General features: G+C 41.1%; 1 long non-coding RNA gene and 1 pseudogene across 1 annotated transcript in view; both read left to right on the forward strand.

Annotated features, from left to right (window-relative positions):
• Positions 1 to 21,661, forward strand: part of LOC143659825 (uncharacterized) — a 185,716-nt gene that overhangs the window by 10,627 nt on the left and 153,428 nt on the right. The gene's annotated exons all lie outside the window — the stretch shown is intronic.
• LOC143660392 (ras-related protein Rab-31-like) lies at positions 14,713 to 15,975 on the forward strand (annotated as a pseudogene).

The raw sequence follows: 21,661 nt of genomic DNA on the forward strand, positions 1-21,661 counted from the left end.
TCCTAGACCAGAGAGGAAAGGAAATACAATGATGAATTAATTAGTCTAGCCTAACGGAAGGGGCCTGATCACTTCTATGAGATGAAGAGATTTCTGTACTCTATCCCATTAATATGGGGTTTGCTAGCTGAGTGGGTGGAAATGAAAACATCTTCCTCAAGTATATTTGATCAATGGCATGAAAGAATTTTTAAAATTCTCGAATTTGCAGAAATAAGCATCAGAGAAATTCCTGACTGGGGAGGGGAGAAGTTGGGGGTAGGTGGAGGCAGGAATGGGCAGATGCCTAGGTGTGGTTCAGCAACATTTCTTTCTCCAGAAATTCTTGTCATATTTGCTCAGTTTAGCTTGCATCTTGGGTGTAAAATACATGGAAACATCAGCCTCTATGAATCACACAGCATGACCTGTCACTTGTCACAGATGACAGCCCTCTGCCAGCCCACAGCCCACCAACCTGGAAGTGTTTGCTGCTGTTTCTGCCCATTGTTCCCTGTTATGCTGTTGGGGTATTGACTGCCAACTTCCAAGGTATCCCCTGGCTCCACCCAGGGCTGGCATCCACGTGCAAATGCAGTGACCAGAGAGTGCCAGGTGGAAATTATTTTTTGCAGAGTTAAACTGGAGCATTAAGTGGCGAGTGGAATTTGATGAAGGGAGGCACAATCACGTTTTCTGCAAGAATATAAAAAATCACAGTTGTTAGATAAGCTGGGAAAAGAACAAAATTACGTAGGTATGAAGAAGACTCTTTGCCTAGAGTGGTTGCAAAACATCTCACAGAAGGGACAGGATTGCCCTGGATGCAGCAGAGTGATTTTAGGAAAAATGGGAGATAATATGGGGGGAGCAGCCCGGGCCAACTCGCAGAAATGTGGTTCAGTTTTCTGTTCGGCAGAAGCGCTTGGCAACGACGCCTTTGAGATGAAGGTTCATTTCCCCATGGCTGAAGTCCTGTCTAAGGAAGCTAAATAAAAATGTAGTAATTACTGAAGATGCATTGTGTGTAATATTAGTCTAATACCAGATGGAAGGAGTCATGTCTGAAATCATAGTGGGAAGATTGATGTGTATTGTAGCAGTGACCTTGGACTGTGAATGTGGTGTGTTCATTATCTCATTTAATTCTTACAGTTGCCATGTGAAGCCCGTACTTTTATTATCTATTTATGGTAGATTAAGAGGACTGTAGTTTAAAAGGCTTAAGTGGTAAAAGTTTCAGGATGTAAACCCAAGCTACCTGAATCCAAAATGTGTGCTCCAACCTCTACTCAATACTGTCAGTCAAAATTTAAAATACTGAAGATATCCACAGAGATTATAACCCTAATAAGATGAACTGAGTACTAGGGTTTGTCTGTTCCCCAGGAGTAAGAGGATGAAGTGAATTTACGATAGTTATTATGGATTCTTTCCATTGTAAGTGATAGGTCCCCACTGTAAACTGGCTCGAACAGAAAAGGAAATGCATTGACTCAGGTGGCTGAACAGTGGCCCCCAGAGGTGCCCCCACCCTCACCCTGGAACCTGTGAATGTATTACCTTATATGGCAAAAGAGACTGTGGATGTGATTTGGTTTAAGATCTTGATATGGGGAAATATTCCTGGATTATCTGGATGGGCCCTAAATGTAATTGTGAGCATCTTTACAAGAAGCAGAAGGAGATTTGACCACAGAAGTAGGAAATGGGATAAGGGAAGCAAGAGTTGTAATGTGAGAAAGGGGCCACGAGCTGTAGACTGTGGGCAGCTTCCAGAAGCTGGAAGGGACAAGAAAACAGGTTCTTCTCTGAGGCATCCAGAAGAACCACCTTGATTTTAGACATAAAATCCCCAGAACTATAAGAAAATTGGTGTTGTTTCCAGCCACCAAACTTGTGAGAATTTATGATAGCAGCAATAAAAACTAATATAGCTCCTGTACCTGGAGTCAAGGGCAGTTTTGGTGTCAGGTCTGGCTGGATCCAGGTGCTTTAGTGCTGTTGCCATGAAGCTGCCCCTCTTTCTACCCTGGCTCAGCTTTCTTCTGTGCTGGCTCTATTCACAGTTTGGCTTTCCTGTGACCAGTAGCTTCTGGCACCCACTCTACCACTTTAGTAATCCTGCTAGAGTAGATTAGCACACTTTCCTAAAAGTATCTGCCAAAATCACAGGACTGACATGCATTGGCTCAGCTTGGACCCTGACCCTGACATTGCGGTTCTGAATAACAAACCTGAATCATTTGACCATCCTTTGTGGTGGGAGGGGGAGATCAATTCCATCTGAACCTCAGGGCTTCACCAAGGGGAGGGGAGGTTCTCAAAGGAAAGTCCATCTGTGCAGGCACAGATTCTTGGGGTTCTAAGGAAACCCAGAGAAACAGGAATGGAAATTTCTCTCTGACCAGCAGAGAATAAAAAAAAAATTAAGCCCTTAAAGCAAATCAATTATAGGCAGCAGTTATGGGATCAATCCAGAGAATTCCTGAAATCTGATGAAGAAGGACAAGTGTGACAAGGAGAAGACTTTGGGACAGTTAATAAAAGGGTGCTGTGTTGGTTAGGAGTTCCTTTTTAGTCTATGCTCTAAAGATGAAGGGTCATTTGCCTTAGGGACAGGAGAAAAATGACAGCCTTAGATACCTGTACGTTGAGGGCAGTCGCTCACCCTTGCTTTTGTGTGAACTGGAAAGGGTTTCTGCAGAGCCATCTCCGCACCCTGGCCAATGTCTGTTTGCCCGGTTAATCGCAGCACGCTTCTCGAAGCAGGAGACGCCGGTCTCTTGAAGAGATCCCTGGCTGTGGCTGAGACTGTACAATACTCCCACTCATGGTTGTCACCCTTTGCCCTTGGCATTTGTCTTCAAAAGTAAGCTGGAAGGCAGATGATATCTGCCACACCGCAGCAGGAGGATTTCATGGCCCAGTCCTCTACAGCTCTGTTCAGAGTTTTTTCTCCACTTGGCTCACAAGGAGAGCCTCAGACTTCAGTTCCCTTATTCTCGCCCTGGGCAGGTGTGCCTCTCCTTTGGTGCTTAAGCTGGGTGGGATGGATGCTTTTCTGAAACCATTTTCAGTTTTGCAGATCCTTTTAAATGAAAATCAGATCATGTTGTCCTTTGTTCAGGACTATTGGTAGTGTCACCATTCTCTCAGAGTCAAGGCCATGTCTTGACACAGGCTTACATGGCCCTACGCCATGGATTTCTAGAATTCCCCGTCCGGTCTGCTGCTCTCATCCTTGCTTACTCCACAATAGCCACCGCAGCCTCCTCTGTATTTATCGGCTGTCTATACTGTTCTCCATGATTAGACAACTTTCGTGAGATCAGGAATTTTTTTTCTGTTCTACATATCCTCAGCATCTGGAAGAGAACCCGCATGTATGTTGTATGTGCTCAGCAAGCATTGGTTGAGTAGGGTTGATGGATTAACTCATACCTGTGTGCATGCAATCATTTCTCCAACATTTACTGAGTACAGGCACAATGTCAACTAGTGGGCAATGTCCCAAAGTCAGCAAGACAAGTTCCATGTAGTCTCTGCCCCTGAACAGCTCTTAGCCTGGTGGGGACAGAATGGCATGCAAACCACTGATAGCAATTCAATGTGATAATTACTAAGGGGTGATATAAACCCAGGGTGCTAAGGGAGCCAGGGAATGAGGTAACGCATGAGGTTTGAGATTGCCTTCCTGTCCTGTGCATGTAATTCAACCTGGGTCCCAACTCATAATTGCTATTTCATTGTTTGATTCCCATTGGAATTGTTTCTAGGTGTGTATGCCGCTCTTCTGAGCAAATGCATTGCAAATCTAATAGGTTTCCCAGTTCCCATGTTGAGTTCTAACTCCTAAGTCATTTAATCCCCCAAATATCAGTGTTTGCTAGTGGAAAATAGCTGTTTCCTCTCCTTGCTGAGGTGGAGGGGGTGGGGATGAAAAAATAGAAAATGTTGCTACCTCGGGATAGTAAGTAAATGGTACAGAGAGCCAGATTAGGCTGCTTCTAATAGCCTGTCCACAGGTGGCTGAGGCTGGGTGGCAGAAAAGCCTGAGTGTTTCCCACCATGGACATTTGCCCTTGCTCATCCCTTGGCCAGGCCTTCCCAGTGACTCTGAATGGCTGGTTGCACCCCATGATTCAAGCCTCAGTTTAAACGACACCTCCTTAGAGAGAGCCTATGCTGGTTTGAAATTGTTATGTACCTCAGAAAAGCCATGTTTCTTCTAATCCAATCTTGTGGGGGCACACTTTGATTGGGTGGGACCTTTTGATTAGTTTGTTTCCATGGAGATGTGAATCCACACATTCAAGGTGGGTCTTAATCCGCTTACTGAAGTCCTATGAGAGGGAAACATTTTGGAGAGAACTTAGACATTTGGAAATGCAGAATAAAAATGACCTAGGAGACACCAGAAGCTGAGAGAGCTGATTGAAACCAGAAGCCAAGAGAGAAGGACAGCAGATGTCACCATATGCCTTCTCATGTGACATGAGAAGGAAAATGGATGCCAGATGCCTTTCCTTTGAGAAGATATCTTCTTGTTGGGGCCTTAATTTGGACATTTTTATGGCCTTAGAATTGTCACTTGTAACTTAATAAATCTCCTTCATAAAGCCTATCCATTTCTGGTATATTGTATTCTGGCAGCTTTAGCAAACCAAAACACAGTCTGTACCCCATCTAAAATTGTCAACCCCCTTCATCCTCATCATTTTCTTCATAGTGCTAATTACACTCTGCACTCTTCTCTATTGCTGTCTGATTCCCTTCTAAGAAGGTAAGTTCCCTAAGGTCAGGAACTTTTTTGTCTCATTCTTTGCGGTGTACCCAATGCACAGTGACTGACACTTAAAAGGTGCTCAGTAAATATTTATTGAATAAACAGGTAGCTGAGAGAGGGATGCTTGAGCTACAGCATCATGGACACTTGGAACATATAGAACTAGAAGGAGCCAATACTGAATATAAATATATATATTGCAGCTTCCGGAGAAGATGGCGGCTTAGTAAGACGCGCGGGTCTTAGTTCCTCCTCCAGAACAGCTACTAAAGAAATAGAAACGGTACAGAACAGCTCCTGGAGCCACAACAGAGACCAAAAAGACAGCACACACCATTCTGGAACGGCTGAACCAGCAGGGAGAATCCGCTGCGGTGAGATCACCGAGGGGCGCGCGCTTCCCCGGGCTGGGGCGACTGGCGGCCGGAGTCCCTCCCTCCCTCCTTCCCGGGCCGGCTGGGAGAATTGGACAGGCGGTCTCCTCAAGCCGCGGCGGCTGGCGCCCCCCCTACGCGCGGCCCCCCAGAACGGCTGGGAGAATTGGATCGGAGGTCCCCCAAGCTGCGGAGACCGGTGAACAGGGTCCCTTCCACACACGTCCGGCTGGGAACGTTGGATAGGCACTCCCCCAAGCCGCAGCGGCCGGCGCCCCCCCGCCACGCTTGGCATCCCGGGCCGGCTGGGAGATTTGGACTGGCACTCCCCCAAACCGTGGCGGCCGGCGCCCCCCCACCACACGCATATTCCCAGGCCGGCTGGGAGATTCGGATTGGCACTCCCCCAAGCCCCTTTGGCTGGCAACCCTCCCCCACAGCGAAAGTTTTCCAAAGTTAAAGGAGCCACAGCATCTTTTACTGGTGGGTCCTGCAGACAGATGAGTGCCACAAGCGCCACCTACTGGGCAGGATAAGAAAAACAGAACCCAGAGATTTCACAGAAAAATCTTTCAACCTGCTGGGTCCCACACCCAGGGAAATCTGATTAAATGCCCAGACACCAGCAGAAAATAACAAATCACACCAGGAAAATTGAAGATATGGCCCAGCCAAAGGAACAAACCAATAGTTCAAATGAGATACAGGAGCTGAGACAACTAATGCTGAATATACGAATAGAAATGGAAAACCTCTTCAAACCAAATCAATAAATTGAGGGAGGACATGAAGAAGACATGGGTTGAACAAAAAGAAGAAATAGAAAATCTGAAAAAACAAATCACAGAACTTATGGGAGTGAAGGACAAAGTAGAAAAGATAGAAAAAACAATGGATACCTACAATGGTAGATTTAAAGAGACAGAAGCTAGAATTAGTGAACTGGAAGATGGAACATCTGAATTCCAAAAAGAAACAGAAACTATAGGGAAAAGAATGGAAAAATTTGAGCAGAGGATCAGGGAACTGAATGACAATATGAAGCGCACAAATATACGTGTTGTGGGTATCCCAGAAGGAGAAGACAAGGGAAAAGGAGGAGAAAAACTAATGGAAGAAATTATCACTGAAAATTTCCCAACTCTTATGAAAGACCTAAAATTACAGATCCAAGAAGTGCAGCACACCCCAAAGAGAATAGACCCAAATAGGCGTTCTCCAAGACACTTACTAGTTAGAATGTCAGAGGTCAAAGAGAAAGAGAGGATCTTGAAAGCAGCAAGAGAAAAACAATCCATCACATACAAGGGAAACCCAGTAAGACTATGTGTAGATTTCTCAGCAGAAACCATGGAAGCTAGAAGACAGTGGGATGATATATTTAAATTACTAAAAGAGAAAAACTGCCAACCAAGACTTCTATATCCAGCAAAATTGTCCTTCAAAAATGAAGGAGAAATTAAAACATTTTCAGACAAAAGTCACTGAGAGAATTTGTAACCAAGAGACCAGCTCTGCAAGAAATACTAAAGGGAGCATTAGAGTCAGATACAAAAAAACAGAAGAGAGAGGTACGGGGAAGAGTGTAGAAAGAAGGAAAATCAGATATGATATATATAATACAAAAGGCAAAATGTTAGAGGAAAATATTATCCAAGCAGTAATAACACTAAATGTTAATGGACTGAATTCCCTAATCAAAAGACATAGACTGGCAGAATGGATTAAAAAACAGGATCCTTCTATATGCTACAGGAACCACATCTTAGACCCAAAGATAAACATAGGTTGAAAGTGAAAGGTTGGGAAAAGATATTTCATGCAAATAACAACCAGAAAAGAGCAGGAGTAGCTATACTAATAGCCAACAAATTAGACTTCAAATGTAAAACAGTTAAAAGAGACAAAGAAGGACACTATCTACTAATAAAAGGAACAATTCAACAAGAAGACATAACAATCATAAATATTTATGCACCGAACCAGAATGCCCCAAAATACGTGAGGAATACACTGCAAACACTGAAAAGGGAAATAGACACATCTACCATAATAGTTGGAGACTTCAATTCCCCACTCTCATCAATGGACAGAACATCTAGACAGAGGATCAGTAAAGAAATAGAGAATTTGAATATTACAATAAATGAGCTAGACTTAACAGACATTTATAGGACATTACATCCCACAACAGCAGGATACACCTTTTTCTCAAGTGCTCATGGATCATTCTCAAAGATAGACCATATGCTGGGTCACAAAGCAAGTCTTAACAAATTTAAAAAGATTGAAATCATACACAACACTTTCTCGGATCATAAAGGAATGAAATTGGAAATCAATAATAGGCGGAGTGCCAGAAAATTCACAAATACGTGGAGGCTCAACAACACACTCTTAAACAACGAGTGGGTCAAGGAAGAAATTGCAAGAGAAATTAGTAAATATCTTGAGGCGAATGAAAATGAAAACACAACATATCAAAACCTATGGGATGCAGCAAAGGCAGTGCTAAGAGGGAAATTTATTGCCCTAAATGCCTATATCAGAAAAGAAGAAAAGGCAAAAATGCAGGAATTAACTGTTCACTTGGAAGAACTGGAGAAAGAACAGCAAACTAATCCCAAAGCAAGCAAAAGGAAAGAAATAACAAAGATTAGAGCAGGAATAAATGAAATTGAAAACATGAAAACAATAGAGAAAATCAATAAGACCAGAAGTTGGTTCTATGAGAAAATCAATAAGATTGATGGGCCCTTAGCAAGATTGACAAAAAGAAGAAGAGAGAGGATGCAAATAAATAAGATCAGAAATGGAAGACGAGACATAACCACTGACCTCACAGAAATAAAGGAGGTAATAACAGGATACTATGAACAACTTTACGCTAATAAATACAACAATTTAGATGAAATGGATGGGTTCCTGGAAAGGCATGAACAACCAACTTTGACTCAAGAAGAAATAGGTGACCTCAACAAACCAATCACAAGTACAGAAATTAGATCAATCATTCAAAAGCTTCCTAAAAAGAAAAGTCCAGGACCAGACGGCTTCACATGTGAATTCTACCAAACATTCCAGAAATAATTAGTACCAACTCTCCTCAAACTCTTCAAAAAAATTGAAGTGGAGGGAAAGCTACCTAATTCATTCTATGAAGCTAACATCACCCTCATACCAAAACCAGGCAAAGATATTACAAAAAAAGAAAACTACAGACCAATCTCTCTAATGAATATAGATGCAAAAATCCTCACAAAATTCTAGCAAATCGTATCCAACAACACATTAAAAGAATTATACATCATGACCAAGTAGGATTCATCCCAGGTATGCAAGGATGGTTCAACATAAGAAAATCAATTAATGTAATACACCATATCAACAAATCAAAGCAGAAAAATCACATGATCATCTCAATTGATGCAGAGAAGGCATTTGACAAGATTCAACATCCTTTCCTGTTGAAAACACTTCAAAAGATAGGAATACAAGGGAACTTCCTTAAAATGATAGAGGGAATATATGAAAAACCCACAGCTAATATCATCCTTAATGGGGAAAAATTGAAAACTTTCCCCCTAAGATCAGGAACAAGACAAGGATGTCCATTATCACCGCTATTATTCAACATCATGTTGGAGGTCCTAGCCAGAGCAATTAGACAAGAAAAAGAAATACAAGGCATCAAAGTTGGAAAGGAAGAAGTAAAACTATCACTGTTTGCAGACGATATGATACTATATGTCGAAAACCCGGAAAAATCCACAACAAAACTACTAGAGCTAATAAATGAGTACAGCAAAGTAGCAGGTTACAAGATCAACATTCAAAAAACTGTAGCATTTCTATACACTAGCAATGAACAAGCTGAGGGGGAAATCAAGAAACAAATTCCATTTACAATTGCAACTAAAAGAATAAAATATCTAGGAATAAATTTAACTAAAGAGACAAAAAAACTATAGAAAGAAAACTACAAAAAACTGTTAAAAGAAATCACAGAAGACCTAAATAGATGGAAGGGCATACCGTGTTCATGGAGTGGAAGACTAAATATAGTTAAGATGTCAATCCTACCTAAATTGATTTACAGATTCAATGCAATACCAATCAAAATCCCAACAACTTATTTTTCAGAAATAGAAAAACCAATAAGCAATTTTATCTGAAAGGGCAGGGTGCCCCGAATTGCTAAAAGTATCTTGAGGAAAAAAAACGAAGCTGGAGGTCTCACGCTGCTGGACTTTAAGGCATATTATGAAGCCACAGTGGTCAAAACAGCATGGTATTGGCATAAAGATAGATATATCGACCAATGGAATCGAATAGAGTGCTCAGATATAGACCCTCTCATCTATGGACAATTGATCTTTGATAAGGCAGTCAAGCCAACTCACCTGGGACAGAGCAGTCTCTTCAATAAATGGTGCCTAGAGAACTGGATATCCATATGCAAAAGAATGAAAGAGGACCCGTATCTCACACCCTATACAAAAGTTAACTCAAAATGGATCAAAGATCTAAACATTGGGTCTAAGACCATAAAACAGTTAGAGGAAAATGTAGGGAGATATCTTATGAATCTTACAATTGGAGGCAGTTTTATGGACCTTAAACCTAAAGTAAGAGCACTGAAGAAATAAATAAATAAATGGGAGCTCCTCAAAATTAAACACTTTTGTGCATCAAAGAACTTCATCAAGAAAGTAGAAAGACAGCCTACACAATGGGAGACAATATTTGGAAACGACATATCAGATAAAGGTCTAGTATCCAGAATTTATAAGGAGATTGTTCAACTCAACAACAAAAAGACAGCCAACCCAATTACAAAATGGGAAAAAGACTTGAACAGACACCTCTCAGAAGAGGAAATACAAATGGCCAAAAGACACATAAAGAGATGCTCAATGTCCCTGGCCATTAGAGAAATGCAAATCAAAACCACAATGAGATATCATCTCACACCCACCAGAATGGCCATTATCAACAAAACAGAAAATGACAAGTGCTGGAGAGGATGCGGTGAAAGAGGCACACTTATCCACTGTTGGTGGGAATGTCAATTGGTGCAACCACTGTGGAAGGCAGTTTGGCAGTTCCTCAAAAAGCTGAATATAGAATTGCCACATGACCCAGCAATACCGTTGCTGGGAATCTACTCAAAGGAATTAAGGGCAAAAACTCAAACGGATATTTGCACACCAATGTTTATAACAGCGTTATTTACAATTGCAAAGAGATGGAAACAGCCAAAATGTCCATCAACAGATGAGTGGCTAAACAAACTGTGGTATATACATACGATGGAATATTATGCAGCTTTTAGACAGGATAAACTTATGAAGCATGTAATAACATGGATGGACCTAGAGAACATTATGCTGAGTGAGTCTAGCCAAAAACTAAAGGACAAATACTGTATGGTCCCACTGATGTGAACCGACATTCGAGAATAAACTTGGAATATGTCATTGGTAACAGAGACCAGCAGGAGTTAGAAACAGGGTAAGATAATGGTAAATTGGAGCTGAAGGGATACAGACTGTGCAACAGAACTAGATACAAAAACTCAAAAATGGACAGCACAATAATACCTAATTGTAATGTAATTATGTTAAAACACTGAATGAAGCTGCATCAGAGTTATAGTTTTTTGTTTGTTTGTTTTTTTGTGTCTTTTGTTTTTTCTTTTTCCTTTTTTTATATATATATTTTTTATTCTTTATTATTATTATTATTTTTATTTTTTTCTCTATATTAACATTCTATATCTTTTTCTGTTGTTTTGCTAGTTCTTTTCCTAAATCGATGCAAATGTACTAAGAAATGATGATCATACATCTATGTGATGATATTAAGAATTACTGATTGCATATGTAGAATGGAATGATTTCTAAATGTTGTGTTAATTTCTTTTTTTAATTAATAAAAAATATATATATAAACATATATTGCAGCCGAAAAAGGAAGCAACTCACCTGAAGTCACCTTGGAAGAAGAATCAAACCACAGGCTGACACAGCCTCTATGGCTCTTGCTGAGAACTCTAAGCTCAGGTCACTATGGTGGTGATAAGAGCATTCCTTGGGATTCTCTTGAAGAGATAATCCACTGGCAACTCCCAGTGGTGCCTCTCAGCTTCAGCCTGTGGTACACACCCAATTCTTCCAAGTGTCCTGGAATTTCTTGAGGGAGACACTTTATGTGACATACCCCTCTCCCTGTCTGTCTGTACTGCCGCGCTGCTTCTGTAGGCTTATTACTGATTCCACAGTAGACAAACACCAAAGCCAGTCATTCCCAGAAATGGCCTCAAGTGCTGTTTGCTGGTGCTGTTAGAGCCAACGACTTATTTTGAATAGTAAATAATCACTTTGGTCTTATCATTCCAGAATTTCTGGCTCTTCTTATTTGTGTGGTTTTCAAGAGCTGCGCAGAGAGTTTAGCCCTCTATTTTTTTTTAATTTACTTTTTAATTGCAGTATAACCTTCATAAAGTAAAATACATAAAATTTAAATGTATAACTCAATGATATTTTACACACATGTGTATCCACCACTCGGATAAAAATAGGATATTTCCATCACCCCAAAGAGGTTCCTTGTACTCTATTCCTAAATATAACTATTCTAACTCTATCACCATAAATTAGTTTTTCCTGATCTTGCACCTCATAAAAATGTCATCATCCAGTGCTTAATTTTTTTATCTCATTTTTTCAGTCAGTATTTTGTCTATGGGAGTCAGTATTTGTTTTCTTTTCACTGCCATGTACTATGATATAATATTATCATACTGCAATTTATTTATCCAGTCTACTACTGGTAGACATTTTAGCTGTCTCCAGGTTTTGTCACTTTAGAGTAATATTGCTATGAATGTTTCCACACGTGTATTTTTACATATTAAACATTCATTTTTGCTGTGAATATGCTCAAGATTGGAATTGTTAACCTATTTTAGCTTTAATAGATACCACCAAAGATTTTTCCAGAGTGGTTGCATTGACTCTCTGTATGAGAGTTCCAGTTCCTCCACATCTTCAACAACACTTGGTAATGTTGATTCTTTTAAATTTAGCCATGCTGGTGTCTTATTGTGGTTTTACTTTGCATTTCCCCAGTGACAATTGATTTTGACATATCATCTTATGCTTATTTAACCGCATATTCTGTACAACTATACATTTTTTGTTCAGAGCATACGTGCCCTAAAGTTTAGAAACTACAGCAAGTAGCATCATCTCTCCCATGTAAGCATGTAAACTACAACAACTTTCTCTGCTTCTTCCCTGCATACAAGATCTCACAAATTCCTATTGGCCCAACTTCAGAACTAGCGCCTGAATTTTTTTTCTTCCCTTCATCTGCATGGTGACCACCCCAGTTCAAATTTGTCCTTGCCATACTGGTAGGGGGTGTCCATCTTCATGTTGCCTTCATTGAGGGATGGGCCCTGCCTATCTGAAGATGTCCTCTCTGACTCAGTATGGAGCAAATTGGAGACACAGAAAATAATAATGATGGTGGTGGCTATAAACAATTCTAGACTATTTAGTGTTTTTAAAGACTTTTACAAGTTATGCATCATCTGCTTTAATTTTTAAAATACCCCATATATGCAGCAGGTATTCTTATTATCCCCCAGTTTCAGATGTGGGAACTGAACTTTGAAGAGGTTAGGTAATGAGCAAGGATGCTAATTCATTATGCTGGAGTTCAAAACTAGAGAGTATGTCTACAGAGCCAACTGTTGAGCCAGGCTATTATATTGGCCAATGGAGCTTAACTAAAAGTTCAAGCTTGTATTTAATAAGCAGATTTCGCTTTTCCACACAATTGTGGTTTGGGGACTTATTACTGTGCAGCTGGGAATGAGATGATTTGACAGCTGCCATCCTGGCTGCAGAAATGTGCTCTGTATTTAGAACATGGTAGATTGGTGGCCAGTGCTCCAGGTTTAGGTCTCTGTAGAGCCAACTAGTTTCTCATGGAAGGAAACTATGTTCAGACTTGGTAAAACCTGTAAGTCCAGGGGTCAAGGGGTATGGGTAGGCCACTGTAAACCATCTCTACTATCAGAAACTTGACTTATCCTGTAGTCCCTGCTGGTATTAGGGCTCTAGTGCTCTCTCCTCATGCAGGGGATGGCTTTTATTATATAACCAAAGGGTTGAGTCTTTCTGGAGCCAGCCATCTCAAGAGCAGCACAGTAGGAATGAGCATCATTTTTTTTCCTGCAGTTTCCGACTGGGATTTGAAGCAGTTAGTGTGGAATTGTGACCATACCTGAGTCTTCCCAGGGCCCTCAGGGAACATTCCTTTGGCATCCTGGGTTCTTAGGAAAGCTTGGCAAGGGATGCAGCTTAGACTTTTAGGACCTAACCCCCTGTTGTGGTTAGGGGTTCCATGCAAAAACTAAGATTTGTTGAGCATTTCCAGTATGTCAGGTACTTTATTATCATAAGCTTATTTAAAATTCATAAAACCTTATCAGGGAGGCACTTTCATTATACCCATTTTGCAGATGGGCTATCTAAGACCCAGAGAGTTAAGTCCTAGACCAGTGCTTCACAAACTTTAATGAGCTTATGACTCAGCTGGGGATCTGGTTGAGATGCATATTCTAACTTTGTAGGTCTAATTTTATAGGTCTGGGAACTGACACCTGAGTAGGAACTGAGATTTTAAATTTGTAGAAAGTCCCCATACTGCAGGTCTAGGGACTCCACTGGCAAAACGAGGCTTGCATCAGAGAGCTGGTAAGTAGAGGAGCTGAGATTTTCTTATAGGCAGGAGAGCTCTAGGGCTTGCTCTCTTTGTTACTGTGCTCTATTGTTTCCTGCTACAGCTCTGACAATCTCACTGGTTCACGGGTTCCCCCAGCTCCCCAGCACACGTGTCTTTGCTACCAAAGCTCTGTGAACTCTCTGTCTTCCTCCCTGGACACTCCAGACTTCTTGTAGTTCTGCTCACCTCCTGCCCTTGCTGTTCCTCTGGCTGCAAAGCTCTTCCCCACACATTCACAAGGTTGTCCCCTCCCTCCTTTCAGTTCTCTTCTCAAAAGTCTCGTCCTCAGAGAGGATGCCATCTGAAACAGCTCCCCTGCTCTTCAAAGCATCCATCTCTCTTGTAGCATATATTTCATGTTCATATAATTTAGTGCTAATTGTCCATCTCCCTTAGTAGGATGTAAGCTTCATGAAGGCAGGACTTCTTCTATTTTCTTCACTGGTTTATCTTTAGCATCTAGAACAGTATCTGCAGCCTAGTGGAATTCAATAATTATTTGTGACATGAATGAATGAGATTATGAATAAATGAATGAATACATGGTCTAACTTCCTAATACATAATAATAACAGGAGCACTTGGCTGTTACTGAGCACAGATGGTTCTAGGTAGCATATGTAGCATTTTACCCAGTTGATTGCATCTGAGTCTATTTAAAACTCTAAGAGGACCAGAGTGTGCTTGTAGGGTGAGCGGAGGTGGCTAGGGCTACATGGACCCTGGCCTGGAGAATACAGAGCCCTTGCCTCTGTCCAGCCCGAGCAGGTGATGCTGACATGAGAGCTCATAGTGTGACTTCTCAGGGATGCTGGCATGGGGTCATCAAACATTGTGTATCAGCTTGTCCAGGATCACTTTGGCCACAAAATCAGCCCTACTATTGGGATGTCCTTTGTGACCAAAACTGTGCCCTGTCAGACTGAATGTCCTAAGTTCCTCAATGGGGACACTGCTGGTTGGGAGCGGCTTTGTTCAGTGGCTCCTGTGGACCATCAAGGCAGTGCAGCAGCTGATAAAATGTATGAGATTATCAAACAGGATTTACTTCATACCTGGAAGTGATAGGTTAAAGAATTGGAAGAACACAGTCCAGAGAAGATTGTGATGACTATTGCTGGGAACAAACATAACCTCTCAGATATTAGGGAAGTTTCCTTGAAAGATACTGTTTTGGTTTGCTAAAGCTATGAAATGCAACATACCCAGAAATGGACTGGATTTTAACAATGAGAATTTATTATTTTGCACATTTACAGTTTTAAGCTTGTGAAAATGTCCACGTTAAGGCATCAACAGGACAATACCTTCTCTGAAGAGCTTGTGCACTTGGGTTCCTCTGTCAGATGGTAAGGCAAGGCACATGGTGACGTCTGTTGGTCCTTCTCTCCTGGGTTTCGTTGCTTCGAACTTCTGGTTTCAGTGGCTTCCTCTTTCAGCTTTTGTGGTGTGTCCCTGTCTTTTAGCTTCTCTGGGGCTTTTTCTATGAGCTTCTTTGAGGTTTTCTCTCTGTTTTCTGTGTGCCCTTTATTTTCTTATAAAGGACTCCAGTAAGAGGACTAAGACCCTCCTTGAATGAGGTAACATCTCAATTGAAATAACCTAATCAAAAGGTCCTACCTACAATCCATCTGAACTCACAGGAATGGATTAAAAGAATATGACTGGGTTTGGTTCTCAGTTCCTGTCCATGCTAAAAAAAAAAGGAATATGACTTCTCTGGAGTACATAACAGCTTCAAGCTACCACAGAAACTAAGGAATATACTGAATCCATAGATGCTATCATGGTTGAAAACAAGTGCAAAAATAAAAAAAAAAAATGCTGTTAATATTGAAGAACTCTTCCAAGGAATCAGTCTCCAGATCATACCCTTGAACCCCCATGAAAACAGAAACATGGTGCAATCAAACTTGGGATGCAAATGATGTCCACTGGCCCATGATGCTACTACCACATGGGCTACTGTTGTTGGATGCCCTTGAAGCAGCCAGATTCCACCTCTGTGTCTCCCTGGAGGACACAATCCTCAGTGGCCGGGCACCTTCCTATGAGAAGGTGAGCCTGCTGTCTGTGCATTACAGGAGACCTGCAGGGAACAGAGCAGAAAATGTCCTTGGTAAAGGATTTTATAAACTGTTTGCAAAGCCTGCGACACCATGCAAAGTGGCTTTTAGTGCATGAAATCCACAAGGGGATGGATGTTAGATAATGAGAGATACAAAGTTTTTGTTACAAAACCTTAAAGAATTTTTAATTGGTACAAGAGTCTTATTGACTTACTATATGGGGGGATTCCAAATAGTGTTTCATTTCCTGTGTCATCTAGCCAAATTGCAGTCTCTTCTTCATTGCCTTTGTCACCTAACCAGCCTTCACTGAAAGGCAAATTTAATTTAGATGGTAAGCTTTTAGCTGGCTTTGGAATAAAGCCTTTATTTATCATTTTCCAAAGGAAACCAGAGAAGTATAATTAGACCATCATTCAAGTTCAAGATGAGCTCTTATGAAAGAGGAGAAAAATGTATTAGAAACTGTTGTCCATACCTCTGACTTTTAATTGATCAGCATTTTTCTAAGTTTGGGTCATATACAAACAAACCAAATCTGACCAAAATATTGCCTTTGATTTGGGGTTTGGGAGGTCTAGGTTGAAAGTCATTTAAGTAGATACTATATAAGTAGTGACTGCTGGAGAGTATAAATATTATTCAGGAAAGTACCTGTCATGCAGCACCTCACAGTAATATTTACTAAGAAAATATTTCCTGGTGTCATATCTAGGAAAAAAAATTATCCGAAGGATGTTTGGTTCTAAATCCTAGAGCAAAATCTCACAGCAATTGGTTATAGGTTATAGGACAGCTAGCCAGAGGAACTACCTTAAGATTCTAGATCCCAGAAACACAACAATATCAGAAAAAGCATTTTAAAAGTTGCCAGCTTTGGGTACACTGGTGGTTCAGTGGTAGAATGCTCACCTTCCATGCGGAAGACCCAGGTTCAATTCCTGGACCATGCACCCAAAACCAAATCAAACAAACAAACAAAAAAAGTTGCCAGCCTTGGGGAAGTGGATATTAGGACAAACAAGAGGGGTCACTCTGAAATGCCAGTGAACTGAGAATAGGTTTTGATGAAAACCTCCTTTTCAGATTCCCTATCAACTCAATTAATTAAAGATGTCTGGAACCAAAGGAAGTAAAGAGAGAAAAGATATGGGAAGAAAGAAAAGCTATTTCCAACCCAAATGCTAAATAATCACCATTGTAACTTTCATGAAAACCTGGGATCAAGAAGCGCTTGACTTCCTATCAGGCTTATATTGGGAAGTCATTCTTAGGGGTGGGGCCTTTTATAGAAACTGTTAAAGAGGGGCTTGGAAAGGGTTCATCATGGAGCAGGGTGACCAGGGCCTGATGCTACCTTGAGGCTTACACGTCTGTCCAAGGGTCAGTGTGCCGGTTTGAATCTGTAGTGGGCCCCAGAAAAGCCATGTCCTTTAATCCTCATTCAGTATTGCTGAGTGGGAGCATTTTGATTGTTTCCATGGAGATGTACCCCACCCAATTGTGGGTGGTAACTTTTGAATAGATGATTTCCATGGAGATGTGTCTCCACCCATTGAAGGTGGAGTTGCTTGCTGGAATCCTTTAAAAGAGGAAACATTTTGGAGAGAGTCCTTTTTGTAGAGCCTGGAGAAAGCCAGCAGATGCCACCATGTTTGCCATGTGCCCTTCCAGCTGAGAGAGAAATGTTGAATGTGATTGGCCTTCTTGAACTAAGGTATCTTTCCCCGGATGCCTTAAATTGGGTAGTTCTATGAACTTGTTTTAATTGGGACATTTTCTCAACCTTAGAACTGTAAACTAGCAACTTTTTAAATTTCTCTTTTTAAAAGCCATTCTGTTTCTGGTATACTGCATTCCAGCAAGCAGCCAACTAGAACAGTCAGCAAATGTTTATTCAGATCCTACAGTGGAAAAGTCAGGAATGAGAGCCTGAACTGACCCAAGACTTAGAACCTTCAGTAGCTCAGTGGGCTGGTGCTTTCGAGTCCCATCACGGCCATGCCCATTGTCCTCTTGATGGACTCGAGACACTGAATCATCAACAGAAGGAAGAGTCCTTGAGAGACCAAGTTTACAGGTGCCACTTTCTTGTTAATATGGCTTCATGTTGACAGCAGTCAAGGAGACAGAGCTGGGTGAAATCACAGATTTGTCTTTCATCTCAAGAATGTGCTGTCCATTTGATATTCTTTCTCCTTCTCCCAACTTGCGAGAGTTAATTACCATCTTAGAATGGGAAGGCTGGAAAACACTTATTTTTGGTTCAAGAGAGAGAGTCCCTGAGCTTTCCCAGACTGTTACCTCAAGAACTATTGGCAAATGGAACTTGGCCGTCTTGTCTTCAGGGACTTTTAGGGTTTTCTCCACACCATCAGCTTTGCCTGCTAACATGATTCTGCTGATATAACAAGCAGTAATCATGCTTTTTTCCAAAGGTAAAAGAAATCCGAGTTGAATGGTTAGGTGACCTCTTTTACCAAACCTTTCCTCATCCAGCTCTCCCTGAAACCTTGGGGTTATTTCCAGATGGTATTTAGGTTACCTCGCCAAGGTGGTGAGCACATCCAGCAGGGATGTTACTGGTTCTAGCTGGGCTTGCAAGGGTGGGCCTCTTGCATGAAATGGTTGTTCTTATCCACTTGAAGCTGGCTCCTCAGAAAGGAGGCCACAACTTTATTCCAGAAGCACAAAATGTTGTGAAAACACTCTTTTACCCCTCTACACCACCTTAACTATTCAGTCGAGCCAGAATGTGTATATATATTTGTATGTATGTAATAGTCGGCTCTTGGGCACAAGGCATTCACACAAGCATGGTATCTCCTTTGAGGAAGGATGCTTGACCTCATCCATTAGTAAGCCTTTCCTACCTTTCTTTATTTTAACTTGGGATTACTTTCTGGCTACTCTAATAATTGAGCTATAACCACGTAACATTATATGAAGACCTTGAAATTACTGTAGTTCCAAATGTAGTTTCATGTGACATACGATCCTTCTCATTCTTTCCCAAAACTTTCTCCCTTTCTCCTGTTTTGTTTTCTCTCCTGTGTTGTGTGTGTGTGGACATATTTATATCAGTTACATGGACATGCACTCCATTTTGTTGGCTGAGTTTAGCTCGTGGCTCTCTGTTATATGGTGTTAGCATGGCTTCTTGTAGGGATTGCTTCCCAGTGGAAATCCCTAAGGATGACAGTTGATCATGTAGATATTTGTTGTAGGTACATAATTGACTTGCCATTTCAGAGCTAAAAATGGTACATTAGGATCTGCATATGATGTTACCTTGCAGACTATAAAGGGTTGAAGACTGTGCTGCTTTGAATCTGTGGTGGACCCCAGAAAAGCCATGTCCTTTAATCCTCTTTCAGTAGTGCTGGGTGGGAGCTTTTTGATTATTCCCATGGAGATGTGATTCACCCAATTGGGGTGGTAACTTTTGATTAGATGGGTTCCATGAAATTGTGACTCCACCCATTCCAGGTGGGTCTTCATCACTTCTGGAATCCTTTAAAAGAGGATGCATTTTGGAAAAAGTTTCAGAGTCACAAAAGTTGCAGAGCCCATGCAGCCAGGGACCTTTGGGGATGAAGAAGGAATACACCCCCAGGGGAGCTTCATGAAGCAAGAAGCCTGGAGGGAAAGCTAGCAGATGTCACCATGTTTGCCATGTGCCTTTCCAATTGAGAGAGAAACCCTGAACTTCATTGGCCTTTCTTAAAAGACAGTAACCTCTTGTTGGTGACTTACATTGGACATTTTTATAGCCTTGCTTTCATTAGGACGTTTTCAGTTTTAGAACTGTAAACTAACAACTTAATGGATAAATTCCCTTTTTTAAAAAGCCATTCAGTTTCTGGTATATTGTATTCCAGCAGCTAGCAAACTAGAACAAAGACCTAAAACTAAACTTTAGCCAAGGATTAGGGGCTATGCCCCAGTGAAAATGGAATTTACTTTCTGAGGGAGGTATGGATACCTGAAATGTTTCCTCCAAGATCAAGGAATATAGCAGGCGATGGCTGAAACTGTGGGCTCCACTTCTGGCTCTGCTGGGCTTGCGGCAAGGTGGGTAATGATGTTGCTCATCGATCAAGGGTTCAGCTCTTGATCGGGGCTCAGCTGTATATTCAGACCCGCTAGGCATATGGTTTAGTCTTTTTGCCATCAATCCTTAAACTCAGTGATGCAGTATTAGCACTCTGTTGTGTGAACTGTCCCTTTCCCCATGCTTCTCTTAAGTATTCTGTCTGGGCTAGACCCAGATCCTGCATCTAGAAGATGCTACCACACATTGTATGTACCTCTCTCCCTTGCATCCACTAGTAAAGCATTTGCCTCTACAGTGCCCAATCGTATCTGTTATTTGAGTTTAACACACACACATTAGTACTAATAAATATTTTTAAGTAAATTAAAAAAAAACTCTAAGAGCTGTTATCATTATTCCCACTTTTCAGATAAGACAACTGAGGCTCAGAGAGCTGCTAATACATCCATCCAAGATCACACAGCTAGAAAGTGACAGGATTAGGTTTTTCAGCCTAATGTCGCAAACAAATCACTGTGCTGGGCATGTGGCTGTTCCATTGTTTCCATGGCAACAGGTCATGTCATTAATTCTCCTGCAGTTTCAAGTAGATGAAAACGTCAAGCTGGGACAGAGGGACCCCATGCTAAAAGCACAAATATTTAAAACATGTTAGAAAAAAATTAGAAAATGACTGGCTTGATAAATTAATTCTCATTTTCTCTACTTTTCAATGTTATCCTATAAATGTCCTCCTGGTCAGGAAAAATGATTCTACTTGATATTTGCTTTTAATTTTATAAAAATGATCTCTGCCATGTGGAACAACATATTTTGGCATCAAGAATGTGAATGTTTAACCCTTCTTTACAGCAGGCATGCTATCTCAGAGCTGAAGGAGAAAATGGGTCAGATTTCATTTTATACCTAGTGCCCCCTGCAATTTTTGTTGCATTGTAAACAGTTTAAAGGAATAACCTCTTCTTAATCCTAGAAACAAGTTAGGTTTATTTAGTCATGGACAAATGAGTATATTTTCTAGATAGAAAAGAGAGCAGAAGGGATATGTGATTAGTTAGAAAGGCAGAGGCCTAGGTTGATGCTTTGGGCAACAACAGTTACATAATTTGGGACTGTGATCCTGAAAGTCCTACTTAATGGGGACAGCCCTTCCTTACCAAAGATCAGAGGCTTCCCTCTTGCATATGAACCTCATGTGATCTCTGGGTGGCTGGGTTGGTAAAGGCTCCCCCCAGGATTCTGCCACTGTTACCACCTGGCACAAGAAAGTGGGGGGCACCAAGCATTTTCAAAGTACTGATTTTTCCAAGAGCCAAGAATCTAGCTTAAAAACTGTGGACGTTGGTGGATGGTGGTAAAAAAGCAAATGTATGCCTTGAGGGTACAAGTGGTTGCATTCTTGGATGCCTTTTGCATTTGGGTTGTAGGAGGCTAACTCAGGTCCAATATTCACTCTGTGAGAATGGGTAAAAGTCTTAAACAAAAAATATCCATATTCATACTATAGGCGTACCTGATTTCATCATGCTTTGCTTTATTGCAATTTCCAGACGCTGTGTTTTCTTTTCCAAATTGAGGGCTTGTGGCAACTCTG

This window comes from Tamandua tetradactyla, chromosome 16 (genome assembly GCF_023851605.1).
Source record: "Tamandua tetradactyla isolate mTamTet1 chromosome 16, mTamTet1.pri, whole genome shotgun sequence".
Lineage (NCBI taxonomy): Eukaryota > Metazoa > Chordata > Mammalia > Pilosa > Myrmecophagidae > Tamandua > Tamandua tetradactyla.